The sequence below is a fragment of the Chinchilla lanigera genome, unplaced genomic scaffold (assembly GCF_000276665.1).
Source record: "Chinchilla lanigera isolate Chin_1 unplaced genomic scaffold, ChiLan1.0 scaffold00007, whole genome shotgun sequence".
In the NCBI taxonomy this organism is placed as follows: domain Eukaryota; kingdom Metazoa; phylum Chordata; class Mammalia; order Rodentia; family Chinchillidae; genus Chinchilla; species Chinchilla lanigera.
Window position 1 is genome coordinate 15,484,971 of NW_004955408.1, and position 17,466 is coordinate 15,502,436.

Consider the following 17,466-nt stretch of genomic DNA (forward strand, 5'->3'; position numbering starts at 1 on the left):
TTTAGGAGCCATAATGATCTCTTCAGGGAGCCAAACAGAAGAGTGTTTTCAACATAAAATACTTAGTGATAAACCTTCATCTCTGTACGTTACAGTGCTACAGCAGATGAATATATATGCTTAGAATGTCAATTTTTGACATATGTATATTGCTTAGAACATATGTGTCAGACATATAATAACTGATTGTTTAAAGTATTATTATCATTTCAAGTAATTGATATAAAAATGTAAAGTTAAAAATAGTCCACTAGTGGTCATACCTTGGTTGGGGACCAGGAGTTGGAGTCTCTCATCTTTGTTCTTTATTTCTGTTCCTCAGTAATATTCTCTGTTTGTATATGGCCCCATGGCCATGGATGTGGACTATAGCAAAGGTATACTTGGAGTGTGTAGATGTTGATAGTTTCTCCCTTTGTCCATTGGAGGACTCAGTGAGGGCACAGAGCTCAGTCCTTTGTGCTGACCATCCCTTTCAGCGGGGACCAGCTTTGATGACTTGCTCAGTGGTAATGACTATAATCCTGGCCAGACATTCTCCATCTTGGGTGAAGCTGCTGCCATCTGTGAACAGGGTGGCATCTGGTCTTGGTTCTGGAGTGTCACTGAAGTCAGGCTGGCTGCAGAAGAGTTTATCAATGACTTCATCACAGTCATGGTCTGGAGGTCCCTCCTCAGTTGGCAGAAAGGGAGTCAGATTTAGGGCGTCAGGGGTTTCCAAGGTGACACTGGAATTCTTGTAGACAAGCCCTTGGTACTGAGTTATTCTGGCACTGAAGAGCAACTTATGTCCCTAGTGATTCATCAGAGTCATGACAGAATGCAGGACCTAGAATAAAATGGCTTGTCAGCCTCTTTGATGAGGATGACTATAGCTGCTATAGCATGGACGCAAGGGGGCCATCCCTCCCTGATGGCATCCAGTGGCTTGCAATAAGCTGACCTCTTTGAAGACTTTCTCTTGCTGATCCCCCATGCAAGGGTTTTTTTTTTGTGGCCTCATCAGTGCGGAATAGAGTAGCTTGACCTACCTGGAGAATCATGGTATCCATATATGTTAGACCTCAGATGCCTCCTGGAACTCTCAGAGCTTTCTCTTATTGTTAGACCTTGGGATAGAGCAGATGACCTGCTTTCTTTCTGATTCCAGAGAGAGGGCCCTGCCACTATGATAAACACCACATATCAGATGGAGAGGCAGCATATCTGATTTTTTCTGGGACACCTCATATCCTGTGTCCAGGAGCAATTGTAAAAGGGTCGTGTCCTGTTCCAGCCGTTTTGTCTCTTCTCCCTGGCTGGTAGGAAGTCACCTATAGATTGAAGCAGAACACAGTTTAGCTTGTCTCTGGGGAAGGTGGTCAGGGTCTTCAGCTAAAACTTCCCCAAATATGGTGGAGGAGTTCTTGAAGCCCTGGGGAGCCTTGTTCAAGTCAACTGAGTTTTTCCTCCTGTACTGAGGTCTTCCCACTCAAAGGTGATGACAGGCTAATTTTGTGAAGCCAGGCACAAGCAGAAGAAAGCATCTTTGAGAAATCTAGGCAAGTGAACCAGGTTCTTTCAGGCAGGAGCAGGCTCACCAGCAAGTAGGGGTTCAGGACAGCAGGGTACAGGGTGATGGTGACATTTTGATCACTATCATCCTAAGGTCCTGTACTGGCTGGTAACAGTTCCCACTGGGTATTTTTAATGGTAGTGGAGAGGTATTCCAAGGGGACTGAGACCCTATTAAGATCCCCACCTCCTTTAGTTGGCTAATGTGTTCTTGGGTTCTGATCTGTACTCCCCTGGGTATGGTATATTGCCTCAGTCTGACAGGGGTTGTTGTCCCTGGTTTGAGCTGCACCAAGATTCGAGCTCAGTTTTTAGCCAGTCCAGGCAGAGACTTCTCAGCCCATACCCCTGGTTGTGTTTCCAACGAGGGGTGGGGTGATGGCTGCTCTCTGTCAGTGGTGTGTAACTTCCATTCTTTTTCCCTGGAGACAGTCACAGAAAAGATCAAGTTTTCCTGGGATCCTGGTGCATCCCCCAGGTGTGAACATTATCTGGGCCCCAAGTTTAGCTAGCAAGTCTCTTCCCAGGAGGGGAATGGGGCTGTCAGGCAGATACAAGAACCCCTGGACCGCTTCACCTCCCCACAGCAGGCAGGTTTGTGATTGACAGAATGGGCGAGCTGCCTGAGTCTCTGTGGTCCCTATGATTGTAGTCCCACTCTGGCTTCCTCTCAAGGGCCGCTGACTTTGCCTAAGCTTCAGGATTTAGTCACCTGGCTGGAGCTTGACCTTGAAGTCATTTTCTTGCCTCTTTGAGGATTCTGCTCCTCTCCTCAGTTTGAAAAGTGTGAGGAGCAGTTGTTGGCAACTGGGTACATTGATGGGTCTGAAAAATAGACTCCATGAGGTCAGTGAGGGGTTTGGGCTCCTGTAAATAGGTCAGAGAGTGTGGTGATTCCAGTTCACAAGCTCTGTGGTGCTGACCAGTTGATAACAGAGCATGACCCAGTCAGGCTGCTCAGTTTCATCATCTCTGTCGCTCAGCCTGTGCAGGTTCCCAAATCTCATGAGGGGGCATATGGAGAGTGGGCAGCTGTGCTGAGCATAGCCATTGGGTAAGGACTCATTCTGCAGTCTGGCTTTTCAGCAGCGGCCCTAGCGTGATCAGAAAGGTCTGGCCAAGGTGGAGGTTCCAACAGGGGAGGACTGCCTGGGAGGTCAGTGGTGGAGGCAACGATGGAGATACAGGAAAATATGATGCAGGCTTCTTCCCAGGCAATGAAGCCCTTGCTCTGTCCCTTCCTTTTCACGCAGAATAGGATCCAGGCTGGGAGGATTTGAGCAATCTGTAGCTAGAGATGAACATATTATATGGGAACTGGTCAAGGTGGGCTGGACTTCCTGCAACTATTCTTCAAACTGCTTGGACTGTATGGATATCTAGGGTCCCTGCAGGAGTCCACATGACCTTGAGGAAAGGCCATTCTACCTCACAAAGGGTCTATAGTTTGGCAGGCTTTAACTTAACATGATACTCTCCATATTTTTTATCACACAATCTAGGACAGTTGGTTTGCTCTGTGTAGTCCTCATATTCTAAATTTTCTGCCCTGTGTACGGTACCACCACAGGCAATGGATGCGAGTCCCCCAAGGGACACCACTTAGATTCCCATATGGCCACATCCCTCACGGTAATGTAGGTGCACCTTGGCTAAGGTGTGCCCATATGAACACAGGCCTGGTCAGTCCCCTCTGATGGGGGATGAATCATCGTTATAGGTATGACATTGCCACAGAAATGCAGGTTGGGGCCCACTCAGACACAGAAGCTTGAGCTGTGGAGCCACAAATCTGTCCACACTTACTCACACAATTATTCAGAGGTTAAAACATTTCTCCCTCCTTTATAGGGGGGATCTCTGACTGGGGTTTCTAGTTTGCAATCTTGGGAGGCTATCAGGCTCCCCTTTTGTCTGTGAAGGAGCCTGACCTGGTACAGGCCCAGCCTCACCTTATCTAGAAGTTTCACCAAAGGACTAGCCCACCCCTCTACTGAGTCCTGTCATGAGATGTTGCTTGGATCAAGTGTTACTCTGGCCTGATGAAGGGGGTTTTGCCAAAGAGGTGGAAGGCACACAGTCTCATTCCTCGGGTGGGCACTCCTCAGCTATTGCCCTAACTTGCAACCAGTGGTACAACGGGCTGGCATGGTCGGTTTCACAGGCAGGAAACCAAGTGTTACTGCAGATCAGCTACCAGAAAGAACTGAGCAACACTTGGAGGAGTGGCAGGAACAGCTTTATTAGTCTGTGGGTGCCTCAGTCTGAGCCCCAAGAGTTTCTTTACACCTCCTTATATAGTGATCCTGAGCAGGGGGTGGAGTATCAGGCAAACAGCCTTACAGAAGCAGCAGCAGGCCGGAGGTGGTTAGACAGCCATTTTGTGTGCATCCGCCATTTTAGCCTTAGGTTTCCGCTTCTTGAGGTTCATTTTCCTCATCACTCATACAGGCTACTGGGGATCCAGCATTACGCTATCATGAATTACTTTGCATATAACAAGTATTAGCTGATACAAACATAAAATAAATGGTATTACAACCAAAAGCAAACAAAACAGAAACATAGATGAGTTATGAGAATTTGGAGTGATGCATGATTCTAGTTACTAAAGTGTTACATTTTCAAAGAGTTTCCCCGAAATTTTTGCTATCTGATTATGTGGTTTTTGTTTTTGTTTTTGTTTTTTTCTTTTTTTGTTTTTGCAGTACCAGGGATTGAACTCACGACCTTGAGCTTGCCAAGCAGGAGCTTATGCCATGGAGCCAAATCTCCACCACCTGCTTATGTGTTTTTAAATTGTGCTTTTAACCCCTGACTGTGGCAGACTCATGTTTTCTCCTCCAGAAAAATCAATGACATCTATTGTTTTAAATCCTCCAACATCTGAGCAACAGTCATCCTTTTGTTTGCATGTGTTAGTGAACATGTGAGCACATATTGGGGAATTGGAGAAAAGCTCTCTGGTCAATTAATGCCTCTTAAATGGGAATTCTTCCAGACTAGACTCCTTACACAGAGTCAAAAAGATAAAATGCAGATACACTAATCCTAAAGTTACATATAAAGTTTCTTGTTTCTCAACTAATACACACTTAATTGACAAATAATCTTCTTCATATAACTTCTACATTTTAATTATAATTGAACACATTAAAATTCCCTAATTTAGCTCATATGCTTGAATTCTTCCAGTGGTTGTTGATGGGGGTAATGGTTTATTAACTTGTTTTCAGTGGCTGCTCTTAACATTAATCCAAATATTGATGTAACAATACCTCACTTCTATATGTTTTTCAGTTTTCTGGAAATTCTAGTCCTTCAGAAAACCAGTAATGTAATACTGAGCCCAGAATCCCCACTCTGGAACTCTCAGTACCGTCTGCAACTATATAACATAGACAAAATAAATAAGCCAACATAAAGGAATGGAAAGACAAGCAATTTACTTACAGCAGTCACTACATCCTCATTCAAAGAATACTCATTCACATTTTAAATATACTTTAGTTAATTTGTTTCTTAGCTCACAGTAGAGGAGAATAAAATATAAAGACATCAGATAGAACAAAAGTGGAAATGACAGCATATTTCAAATAGTGAATAAACAAATGATTATAAAAAGCAGTTGCATTATGGACTCATTGTGCTTTGGGGACATAGCTCCTTATTATAAAAGTGAAGCCATATGTATTTTTTCTTTTTTTTTTTTTGTACCAAGAATCAAACTCAGGACCTTATGCTTGCCAGGCAGGCACTGCACCACTGAGCTAAATCCCTGACCCTAAGCAGTATATTTTTAATGGCCTCATGACTTTAGTGCATTATAATGGTGCAGGTCAGAAATCTATGGGAAGTCATTGATCTGGGCTTCCATCTCTAGATCTTTATACATTGAAGATTTGATTAGATGATTTGTAAATCCTTTAACAATCTAATATTCTTTAGTTTTATAATAATTTTATAAGCATTTTTGATGGCATCCATTTAAAACATCAGGAGAATGTATGGCATTTTAAAAAGTATTTCTAACCAAAAAGAGTTAAACCAAAAGGTAGTGAAAGCAAATAAAAATGATTTGGTTTTTAATGTTAGTAATTGTAGGTTAGCATGTGTTCTTTGCCTGTTTTCTGTTGCTACAGCAGAATGCATGACAGTAAGTAACATATGAAGAAAAAGAAATTTCATTCAGGGATTGGAGAGTGGAAGCCCAAGACCAGGCAATGGCATCTGATGAGGGATGCTTGCTGCATTATAGTACAGGGGAGAGTAGAAGAGCAGGTGAACATGGGTGGAGGAGCAGCGTTGTCCCTGACCAAGCTGGATGTAAACACTGGCTCTGCAGCTGTACGAGGTGCCCCAAAGAATACTCAAGGAATTAAATGTGATTCCCACTCTTTACTACCACATTGCTTCAATACTCACTAATTACTAAGGGCAAGCTAATACAAAGAAAGCTATCTTCATTTTTTTCTCTCGGCCTCTGTCTCTATCTCTGTCTCTCTCTCGGTCTATGTCTTTCTCCACTTGTTTAAAAATGCCATTTCTATTCATTTTTAGTGAAGAAATACGCACAAATATCCTTTCAAGATATTTTGACCAACAGTTATTACCTCCTTTCTCAAAGCAGCTGTTGAAGAAGAAAAAATAAGACAAGAAGTAGTGTGAACTAGAAAGGCAAACTTTAATAGATAAAATATTTTTATGTGTCCCATGCTAAGAAAGTAACTTGAACTCTCAGAACATTGGTTTTCTTTGTATGAGCTGGAAATAATAATAATTCTTAGCTTATAGAATTAGTTATGAAAATATGTGTAAATACATAACAAGTATGTGAAACAGCCTTTGATGTGTAGTATATGAAAAATGTTATGACTAGATGCCTTAGAACTGTCATGCATTGCCTAATGATAATTAGAGTCAACCTAAGGCCATGTGTGGGAATTTATGTCTATTCCCCCATGCCTACAGTAGTATCTGATACTTTATAAATATTTCATAAATTTTAATAAAAACAAAATGTCACTTTCTTCTTCACCCATCTCCATCTCTACCGGCCATAAAATCCCAGCTTTGCCTATCTGAAAAGAATATTTCAGCTCATATAATACGCCAAACAGTTTACTATCACAAAATATTTTAAGAAAGGTGTGATTAAAGTATTTTCTTTACTGTTTAACGATGACAAAAAGAAATCTTATAATTTGTGCACAGTTAGCAAGACAGGCATTCCTAGAGTTTGCACCTACATCTGTTCTGTGTCTGAACCAGTGTGTGGTGTTTATTTTGGCTAGCCTACATATCCCAAGCTAGTGATCAGGAAGAGTTGATGCCGAATAAGGTATTTGCATATATTAGTGAGTTTGTACCAGTGGCCTCTTCACCAGTTCTTTTTGTTGAATTGTGCAGCTTTTCCTCTGCTGATGAGTCTATCCTAGCTACTGAGAAGCCTTGTATGTGGAAATAATAGATGAGGGTGGAGTGCTTTTGCCAGGGCCCCACAGATAATCCAAATGGGGCTATTATCCAGTATGTGCATTATTCATACACTTTCATCTTTCTAGTAATTGTCCAACCACTGGCTCTTTCCTCACTGTTATTAGCAAAAACAGATTTAGTTCAGGCCATTATGAAATTCATTAGCAGGGCATCTGAAAGTCACTTGGAGAAAGAGAGATACCCCAATTATCTACCAAGTTAGTATTATCATTTTTTTCACAGCCTATGTTTTAATACACTCATCTGTAAAATAAGGATGCCAAAATGGCTTCATTATAATTTTGAGGTTTAAACTTTAGAGATTTTTTAACTGTATAATACACACACACTTACACACACACACACATATATGTATATCACATATTTGAAGAGCAGTAATCTGTCATTTTAACAATTAGAAAGAGCAATTAAGCTAATGATTTGAATTTTTAAAAAATATCTATAGGATAATAAGAGAGTTGGCATATTATTTTATTTTGAAAATGTTTATGTGCATATAAAACATGGCCACCAAGTTTATAAGAGAACCTACCTAGCAAACTGTCTCTTCTACATAGGTTTATTTCCAATGTATATGTATGTATAGCTTTCTGTCTTTGCTGTTTACATAAACTTTTCCCCTATTATTAACTTGAAATGTAGACTTTATTTATAATGACTTATTATGAGTAGGTGTAACAGAGTACAGACCAGGTGGCTTTCACGGTCAAATTAGTTCTCACAGCTCTTGAGCCTGAGAAATCGAAGATTAAGGCATAGGTAGATTTGGTATGTGATGAGGACTCGATAGTTGATTTGGGGACAGACAACTTGTTCTATCTTTGCATGCTTGGGGGAGAGAGATTAATTAAGTTTCTCAGGCCTTTTTTGTGAGTGTACTAATTCATTTACAAAGGATTCACTTTTATGACCTAAGTACCTAAAAAATGACCCACCTCCAAATATCACAACATTGGACAATAAACTTCAGCAGGTACATTTTGGGTAAAAACAAGGATTCAGCCCATATCACCTCATATGTCAAATAACAAAATTCTTTGTCATTGACATTGTTGTTGTTCTTTTAGCATAAATCCTAGACTGTTATAAAATATTATAATAATACCTGACCTATTTCCCATGAAATCAAGTATCAGTTTATGAAATCAATTACTGAGTACATAAGTCTAGAAAAGTTAAGTAATTATGATTTTTAAAAATAATACTTGAATGCGCAAAAAGTCTAAATAATGCTGTACAGAACGTTGTTTTGAATGGTCTGTCATCTCATATTTACCTAATTCATGTAACTTGTCTTCACAGGACAGGGAATGAATACTGACACATTTTCCTGAAAAGCTTGTTAAAAATCTCTTTCATTTCCCTTTATTCTTCCTTTTTTAATCAGTAAAATTCTTAGATTGTTTGCAAGGAGCTTGGAAATACGAAAATCAATAATTTGCGATAGTGAAGTACTTATTGATTTTTGCATGGTGCAGTAGATCCAGGGTATCTCCTGGTGTGTGTATGTGCTTATTCAGATAAACTTAAGCGCTTCCTTTCTGTACAAATCTCCCTGTGCATGCACAAATAAACTGACTAAATTGCAAAGAAATACATTTTATCTCTGAGTTCAACCACAAGAGCAAAATAGTGCAGGTTTCTATTTGTGGGTTTATTCATTCTATACAATTTCACTAATCACTAGGAATGTTGCATTTCCTTTTATGTGCTTTTTGTCCTTCTTATATCTTCTTGGGAGAAATGTGTACCTGAATAATTTGCTAATCCCTCATTGAGGTGTTATGTTTTGTTTTGCAGGGAGGAGAGCTGGTAGCAACCGTTCATATGTATATGAGTGTATATACGAGTTTCAAGCACTTTCTTTTTAATCCTGTTCCTCTTTTTCCCTCCATCTCTTGTCACCTTCCCTTAGGCAAAATATTTATCTTCTTATTTCCTATTTCTTCCATTTTCCTCTATAATTGATTTCTATTTTAAATTTCTCATAAAAGAGAAACCATGCAATATATAAGCTTGTATGTCTGATTTGTATTAGTTAACATTATGGTCTGCAGGTACATCTATTTCCCTACAAATGAATCAAGTTTATTCTTTATGGCAGTAGTATTTCATTGTGTGCAAACATATTTTCTTTATTCACTCATCTATTGATAAACATACAGGGCACCTGCAAGGGTTAGCTATTATGAGTTTTGTTGCTATGAACACAGGTATACATGTATCACAGTAATATGATGTTTTTAACTTTTGGAGGAAGATACCTGGTGGAATATCTGGGTCAAAAGGAATTTCTACTTTTAGTGTTTGAGGACTCTCCACACTGATATCCATAGCAGCTGGTACCTTTGCATTCATTTTTTCCTTTTTTGTTTCATTGATTTTTTTCATATGTTGACCAGTTGTTCATTCCAGCATTAAACTTTATTTGCATAAGACCCTATTCTTTGAAAACCCTGCTGAATACCTAGTATGTTGCTGCAAATTTTTGTATCAATATTTATTAGGGATTTTTGTTTGTAATTTTTTGTTCTTGTAGAGCTATTGGGTGGCTTGGTGTCAGAATAGTGCTGGTCTAATATAATGAATTAGGAAATGGTGTCTGCTCTTTATCATTTTTGTAGTAGTTGTGCTAATCCTTCTTTAAATATTTGGTGAAATTCATTGGGTCCACACCTTGTCCACACCTTTTCTTTGTTAGATTTTTAACTACGATCACATATATCTCTTTAATAGGCCAACTCAGTCTGTGTTTTGTTTTGTTTTTATTCAGTCTTGTTTGAAATCAGTTTCTAGGAAGTTATCCTACTTTTGGCTGTGCAATTTTTCACTCTCTTACGATCTTTTTTTCCCTATAATTAGTATTATTGTCCCCATTTTCATTTCTGATTTTAGTAATTTTGGTCCTTTAAATATCTATTGACAATTTATGGACTTACACCTGGACTACCCTGGAAAATGTCCCATGTTCACTTAAAAATAATTTGCATGTTGTCTGTGTTGGGTAGAGTGTCCTATATCTATTAGATTTATTTGGTTTATTGTGCTCTTTAAATCCTCTATTTTCTTACTTGTCTGTTAGGTTGCTTTTCCATTATTAAGAGTGGGGTATAGAGGTCTCCAAATACCATTGTGAGTGTATATTGATTACTTTCATGAATTCTGTCAGTTTCTGCTCCATATATTTTGATCTTCTTGCTGATTGAGTCTTTTTAAATATATAATGCCCTTCCTACTCTCTTATAAACATTTTAATCTAAAGTCTACTTTGATATTTGCATAGCTACTTTTGCTCTGTTTTCTATACTATTGGTAAAGAACTTTTTCCATTCCTTCATTTTCAGTCTGGTCGTCTTTGGATCTAAAATAAGTTCTCCTGTGTCTCTCTTATGTATTATGAAAATCTCTTTTTTGATTGGAAAGTTTACTCCATTTATATGCAGTGAAGAGGTACTTTATGTCTTGCTACTTTGTTTTCTATATACTTGATTGTTTTTCACTTTCTGAGTTATGATCTTTTGTTTTGAATGTTTTGTAGTGAAAGTTTTAAATTTCTCTCTCATTTGTGTTTATTCTGTTTTATTCACAGTTATAAGGTTGATTATTTTTAAGGTACTAAAGTTATAACATTGTAATTTGAATTTATACTAGTTTAAATCACAGAGAGTTTTTTTTAAGGATAGATTGGAGATCTTGCCTGGAAACTGTTTTCCTGAGTAGAAAGAAAATTTTCAGTGTTCTAGTTCTATATTAATGACAATATAAAACATTGTGAAAAGGCAAAAGCTTCAGAGATTTCTCTTTACACAATACATTTTTAGCTCTCAAGTATTGAGAGTTGTTCAAAGTCTCTTTGAAGAAGGAAAAAGAAACAGACATTCTGTGCCCATTTCTTTACATTTTAAACCTTTTTTGGAGTATTGCCTCAAAGCTAATGTAGTTAGTTTCTCAATGTGTTCTATAAATGTTAAGAGAAACAATAATTTTATATGAAGCTCCACTTATAGTGCTATGGTATGAAATAAAACTGTTCAAAGCTATTCTTGATGTGATTCTTCAACTACTATGGAAAATTAAGGAGGAAAAAAGCCATCTAAATGGTTTATGTTTTATATATTTTTGCCATGTGGTATGAGATTAGAAAAAAAGTCTTAAAATTGCAGCAAGAACTCTAGGAAATTCTGCAACATTTTAATGATCAAACGTGAGGTAATTTTTGAAAAATGCATTAGAGTAGATATGATGCTTCAAAATTCCTTTCCCATTTGTCTTGCAAACATTTTCAAAATTCTTATTCTTTGCCATAAGGGTCAAAGATTTGCATTACTTTGTATGGCTTTATTTACAAGGACTTTAAAGAACTATTTTCTTTATATGGCATTGCTAGAAAAAAACTTCTCCAATTGCTATCTATTTCAGAATAATGACGTATTAACCCACTTTTTAGTCTTATAAAGGAAATTACTGATTTTGTTTTGTTTTTCACTCTGGTCTAGTATTGAGTGAGTGAATTTTTTTCTATTAACCACAATCTATAAATAAATACAAAAGGGTGATAAAAAATACACTAAGAATTTCTGTCACTATGCATGTCTTAAAAGCAGCTTATTTGATAATGTACGTGAAATGGCATCCAGTAAAATTATGAATACGTTTTCCTTGACAGTTTAGGAAACTAATCAGAATGAAAGAGATAATCACAAAGATGTTCCATGGGAAGCGGCTCCATTTCATTCATATCTGAAATGGCAATTTCACCTTCATTGTATCCTTAGTCTCCATAATTTTCTTCCTTTTTATTATTGCTAGCACCAAAGAATTGTTAATTTGGAGCTATACACATGTACAATGACACCAATTGTGTCTCACAGTTACTTCGACATATATCCTGAAATACATGTATTGTATGTTGACACATATCTATTTCTGTATATAGTACAGGAATATATATTGGACTATATTCTAAATACCCTTATGGTTTAAACAGTTTTGTTTTAGGATCCATCTTGACAGAAATAACTTTAGTATAATTTGGATTCTGGATATTTTATGAATAGATATACTCAATACAAGAATAGCTTTATGGCAGAAAAAAGTATTTCCACCTCATAATGTATCCATATAAATGAAGGAATATGACTATTTCATTTTCTTCTCTCATTTTTAACACAGATTACTTTATCTGGGAATGTAAAACAAATAGGTAAGTAAACATGGAATCAAACATCATACTCTCAAAAGGTTATTTTCAACCAAATGTCAAATGTTTTTATAAGAACGTAACACGTGGTGTGTGATGGGTTAAAATATAGAAAATTATTACTTTTGCAAATAAAAATTTATTTTGTCCTAAAAGGAATTTCAGACAATTATTGTTTCAAGAAATATCAGTTTTTCAAGACAACATCTTTCTTCATCTACTTCAAGTTGTGTACTTCTTCTTGATCTCTAACACAAATTATACATTTAGCTATTGAAATATTAAAATGCAGTACAGAGCACAGGATATGGGATTTTCTCTAAAGCTAGGGTATAAAGTCATAATTGTATGATATCAAAAATAGGGTTTAGTTCTTTAAATACCCATGAGCATGCAAAAATCATGAGAATTAAAATAGTCACTTGTGGTCAAACTCTTACTGTACACCTGACAAATAAATGAATAAAGGAGGGGAGGTCATTCATGTATGTCTGACAGTAAAACATTCATAAGCAATTTTGCCTGCCTCCTTGAATGTTAATTTGCATTTTTACTATTGGCTTATATTTACATTCTAAAATAATGTTATGATGGCATGCATATTCCCACTGTAATATTTATTATTGTTAGATTTACTGTCTTTGGAGAATTGCTCTTTTTAACTCACAGACCTTAGTATGAATATTAAATATATAATATGTCCTTCTATGTGATACATCTTTTTAAAAATTTTTTTATTTCAAAGAGAATAAGAAAGAGATCGATAGCAAAATTCCAACAACATAAACAACAACAACAAAAAAAAAACTAAGCAAAACCAGTAAAAATGATACAGGGTTTCAGAACAAAATGATAGGAATTAATAGTGGCTGTTATATTACATACTATTATTGTCAACAAAGTTGCTCAGATTACCAGATGTAAGAATGCCAGATTGATCACACCATCAAAGAGAATAAAAAATGAAAATGAAAAACATTAGAAATGATAATTTTGATTCTTCTTTTTTCCCCATTCCTCTACCCTCCAATCCACCCTCCTCCCCTTTTTATTTACAAAAGCTTTGTTTCCCTTTTTCCTTCTTTTTTAATGTTTTAAATTTTCCCTTTCTTCCTCTTCCTTCCCTAGTTCCCCTGCCCATTTCAACATTTTCTTCCTATGAAGTTATATTCCACACATACTGAAGGGATGCATGTGGAAACATTTGAAAGCCCTAAACTCCCATGTCAAGTGGTCCACTCTGAACATTCTGGAATGAAGGAGAGAAACAACATGCACTTTTGCCCATTCAAGCTCACTCTAATTCATGTGGGGCTGTGGTGGGAAATGGCTAGTGCAGGCATATCTGCTCTTGCTTTGGCTCCTTTCCTCTCTCCCTCCCTCCCTCTCTCTCTCTCTCATTGCTTTTCCCTCCCTCAGCTGAAAAAAAATTCAAAGCTGAATTTGTATAATCCAAATATGATCATTGAAAAGTCCTCACATGTACTATTAAGGAATTAAGATAGTAAAGCATTTTCAGCAGTTTAATTTGCCATTGCATCTTAGAGTCCATCAATACCTTGGAATAAGTGTTACTTCAGTACACTTTTAACTTTCTATCAGATGCATACCAGCATTTCAGCAACTGAACATCAGAAGAAGGTGACATAGGAATAAAAGTCAAGAATATAGAATACAAATATGCTAATTATGGTGAACTTAGAATGATGAAACCACAGAATTTATTGACACACAATTATGGTACTGAATACAATAAAGTTAATGGTATTGGTTGTGAAATAAATTGCAATTACTAAAACAGGCATATTGAAATTCATAGCTCTTAGTTTTCAAATATTTTGTGCTTATAGGTAGCATAATCTTAAATGGCATAATTTTTGTGTTTATACCATAAGGGTTATAATAGACTGAATTTCACATCCCAGTGCACATACTGAAATATTAACCTCCAATGTGAATTCCTTTTTTAGGAAACAGGAGGTTAAATGAGGTCATAAGGGGAGGGTCCGACTCTAATACATTCGTGACCTTATAAGAAGAAAAGTGATATCCATCTTCCTCTGCTCATTTGGTAATTGGCCGATTTTAAATTCCTTAAATATTTTGGATATTAACAATTGTCAAATGTATGACTTGTAAATATTACCACTAATTTGTAGGCTGCCTCAGCACTGTCAGTTCTTTTCTTTGATATGCTAAAATTCTATAGCTAACTGCAATTATATCCGCTTATTTGTGTTTTGTTGCTTCGCTTTTGAAGACAAACCCATAAAAGGCATTGCCCAGACTAATGATAAGAGCATTTCCTCTTTGTTTTCCACCTTTAACTCATTACTTCACTTTCACTTTATTTCTGTGTATAATAAGAGATAAGGGTCTGATTTCATTCCTCTGCATATTACCATTCAATATTCCCAACGTTATTTATTAAGGAAAGTAAGTGGCTTCCCTTGTATGTTCTTGGTGTTTTTGTTGAATTGACTGAAATGTGCGATTTAATTTCTAGGCCATTTCTCCAATGGCTTGTGTACCAGTTGTTAAGCCAGTAATATGCTGCTTTTATTACTGTAGCTTTGTCATATATTTTGAAAAAATGTAGTATGATACTTCCAGTTTGTGGGATTTTTTTTTTCTATTTCTTATTTTTGCTGAAGATCAATTTCTCTTTTGTTTTTTTCTAATTTTATGTAATTTTTAAGTTCAGATATTGATGAACACATCATTGATATTTTAATAAGGATTGCAATGAAAACATAGATTTCTTTGGATAGTATTCACATTTTAAAAGCATTTTTTCCTATAACCCATAAATGTGCAAAATAATTCTGTTTATCTATGACTTCATTTATATTTATCAATGAATTCTAGGTTCTAGTAAACAGACCTTTTAGCTTCTTGCTTAAATTTATTCCTTAGAATTTCATTTGGGCTGGCTATTATTGGGATTATTTTCTTGATTTCTTTTTTGACACATTTTATTGTTATCATATGGGGACATAGCTGAATTTATAAAACGATTTTTTTTATCCCACAACTTTGCTTAATTCATTTATTAATTCTAACAGTACTTTGGTAGAGTCTTTTGCAGAACAAATTCAATGTTATCAAGATTATTCACTATGATCAAATGATATTTAACGCTGGTTTGCAAGGATAGTTCAACATAGGCAAATAAGTAAATATTAATGCAAAGAAAACAAAAATCGCACGACTGCCTAAGTATATGCAGGCTAAAATCAAAATTCACCATCCTTTCATTATAAAAAAATGTTCTCAATGAATTAGGCATAGGAAGATTCTATCTCAACATAATAAAGACCATAGATAATAGGAAGGCAAATACTTGAATATCTCATTTCATATACAATCATGTTTTGGCATCCAACTCAGATAACAACTAACAATTATTACCTCTATCAAGATTTTAAGTGCTTGCCCTATTTTGATATCAGGGTAATGCTAGTTTCCAGGAATGAGTTTGTCAGTACTCCATCTCTTTCAATTTCATTGAATAATTTGAGGAGTACAAGGTTAGAAGTTCTATTAGAATTCTGCAGTGTCTCCATCAGGTTCTGAGGGTTTTCTTGTCCATAGAGTTTTATCACTGCCTCTACTTTACTGGTTTTATTGATATATCCAGAACTTTTTTATTTTGTCTTTTTGATACAGGGTCTCACTCTGCAGTTCAGGCTGGCCTTGAGCTCACGTTGTAGCCCAGGCTGGTCTCAAACTCACACCGATCCTCCTGCCTCAGCCTCCTGAGTGCTGGGATTACAGGCATGTGCCACTACACCTGGCTCAGAACTTTTGTATGCTCTTAGTTCAATTTTTGTAATTGTCTAAAAATTGCTACATTTCTTCTAGGTTCTCCAGTTTATTAGAGTATATGTTTTTGAAGTGATTTCTTATAATTTTCTGAACTTCAATGGCATGTGATTTTTTCTTTTCATTTCTAATTGCATTCAAATGTGTGTGTATGCATGCATGTGTCCATGCATGCATGCGTGTGTGTGTATGTGTGTGTTTGGTAACTTGAGCTAAGGGCTTATCAATCTTATTTATTCTTTCAAATAACTATGTCTTTGATTCCTTGATCCTTTCTACTGATTTTCAGCTTCAATTTTGTTAGTTTCCATTCTGATCTTTGCAATTTCTTTCTATTAATTTCAAATTTATTTTTTAAATTTAAAACTGAATTTATTCCTAAAAACCATAACTATAGTGTTTTTCTTTTTTTTTTTTAATTTTAAAGAGAGTAGTAAATGAGAAACAAACAAAGAAACAGAACAATAGCAGCATACCAGTATCACAAAGCAAGAACATTCAAAGTGATACAGGGTCTCAAGACAAAAATAATAGAAATCAACAGTGGTGGTTACATTTCATATCACTATCCTCGACTACGTTGCTCAGATTACCAGATGTAAGAATGAAAGATTGCTCAAACCATTATAGGGAATAAGAAAATAATTCTTTGATAAAACATTAGAGATAATACAGAATTTCAGTAGACAAGATGGTAGGAGTTCACCACTGTAATTCCATTGCATATAGTTACCTTCAAATCAGTTGCTCAGACCACCAGACACAAGCATGTACCATCGATCATAACATAAAAAATTGTAATCATTAACTGTTCATTTCAATACACAATCAGACATCAGCAATACAGTTATTGCAGCTATTCATCTATATTTTTATATTTTGCATTCCTTCTTTCTTTTTTTTCTTTCCCTCTTCCCAGTCATTCCTTCCTTTGAGCAATTTCTTAATTTCAAATTTAGACTATTCTTATTTTTCTAGGACTTTGAGATGCCTGATTGTTTATTTGCAATCACTCAATTCATTTGATGTGTGCACTCATAGTTTTAAATTTTCCTCTTAGAATTGTTTAACTATCCCATAGGTTGAGGTATGTTGTATTTTCATTGTCATTTTATTCTACTAACTTTTTAATCTCTTTATTGATTTCTTCTGTGATCCTTTGATTATTCAATAATGTATTGTTTAATCTTCATTGTTTGTGTAATTTCTATGGTTTCTTTTGCTGTTGACCCTTAGTTTAATTCAGTTATGATCCAGTAATATGCAAGGGATTATTTGAATTATTTTGTATTTACTTAAGCCTATTTGAAGGGCTAAGGTATGGCCTACTTTGGAAAAACTATGTGTACTGCTAAGAAAAATGTGAATCCTGTAGTTGAATGAAACAC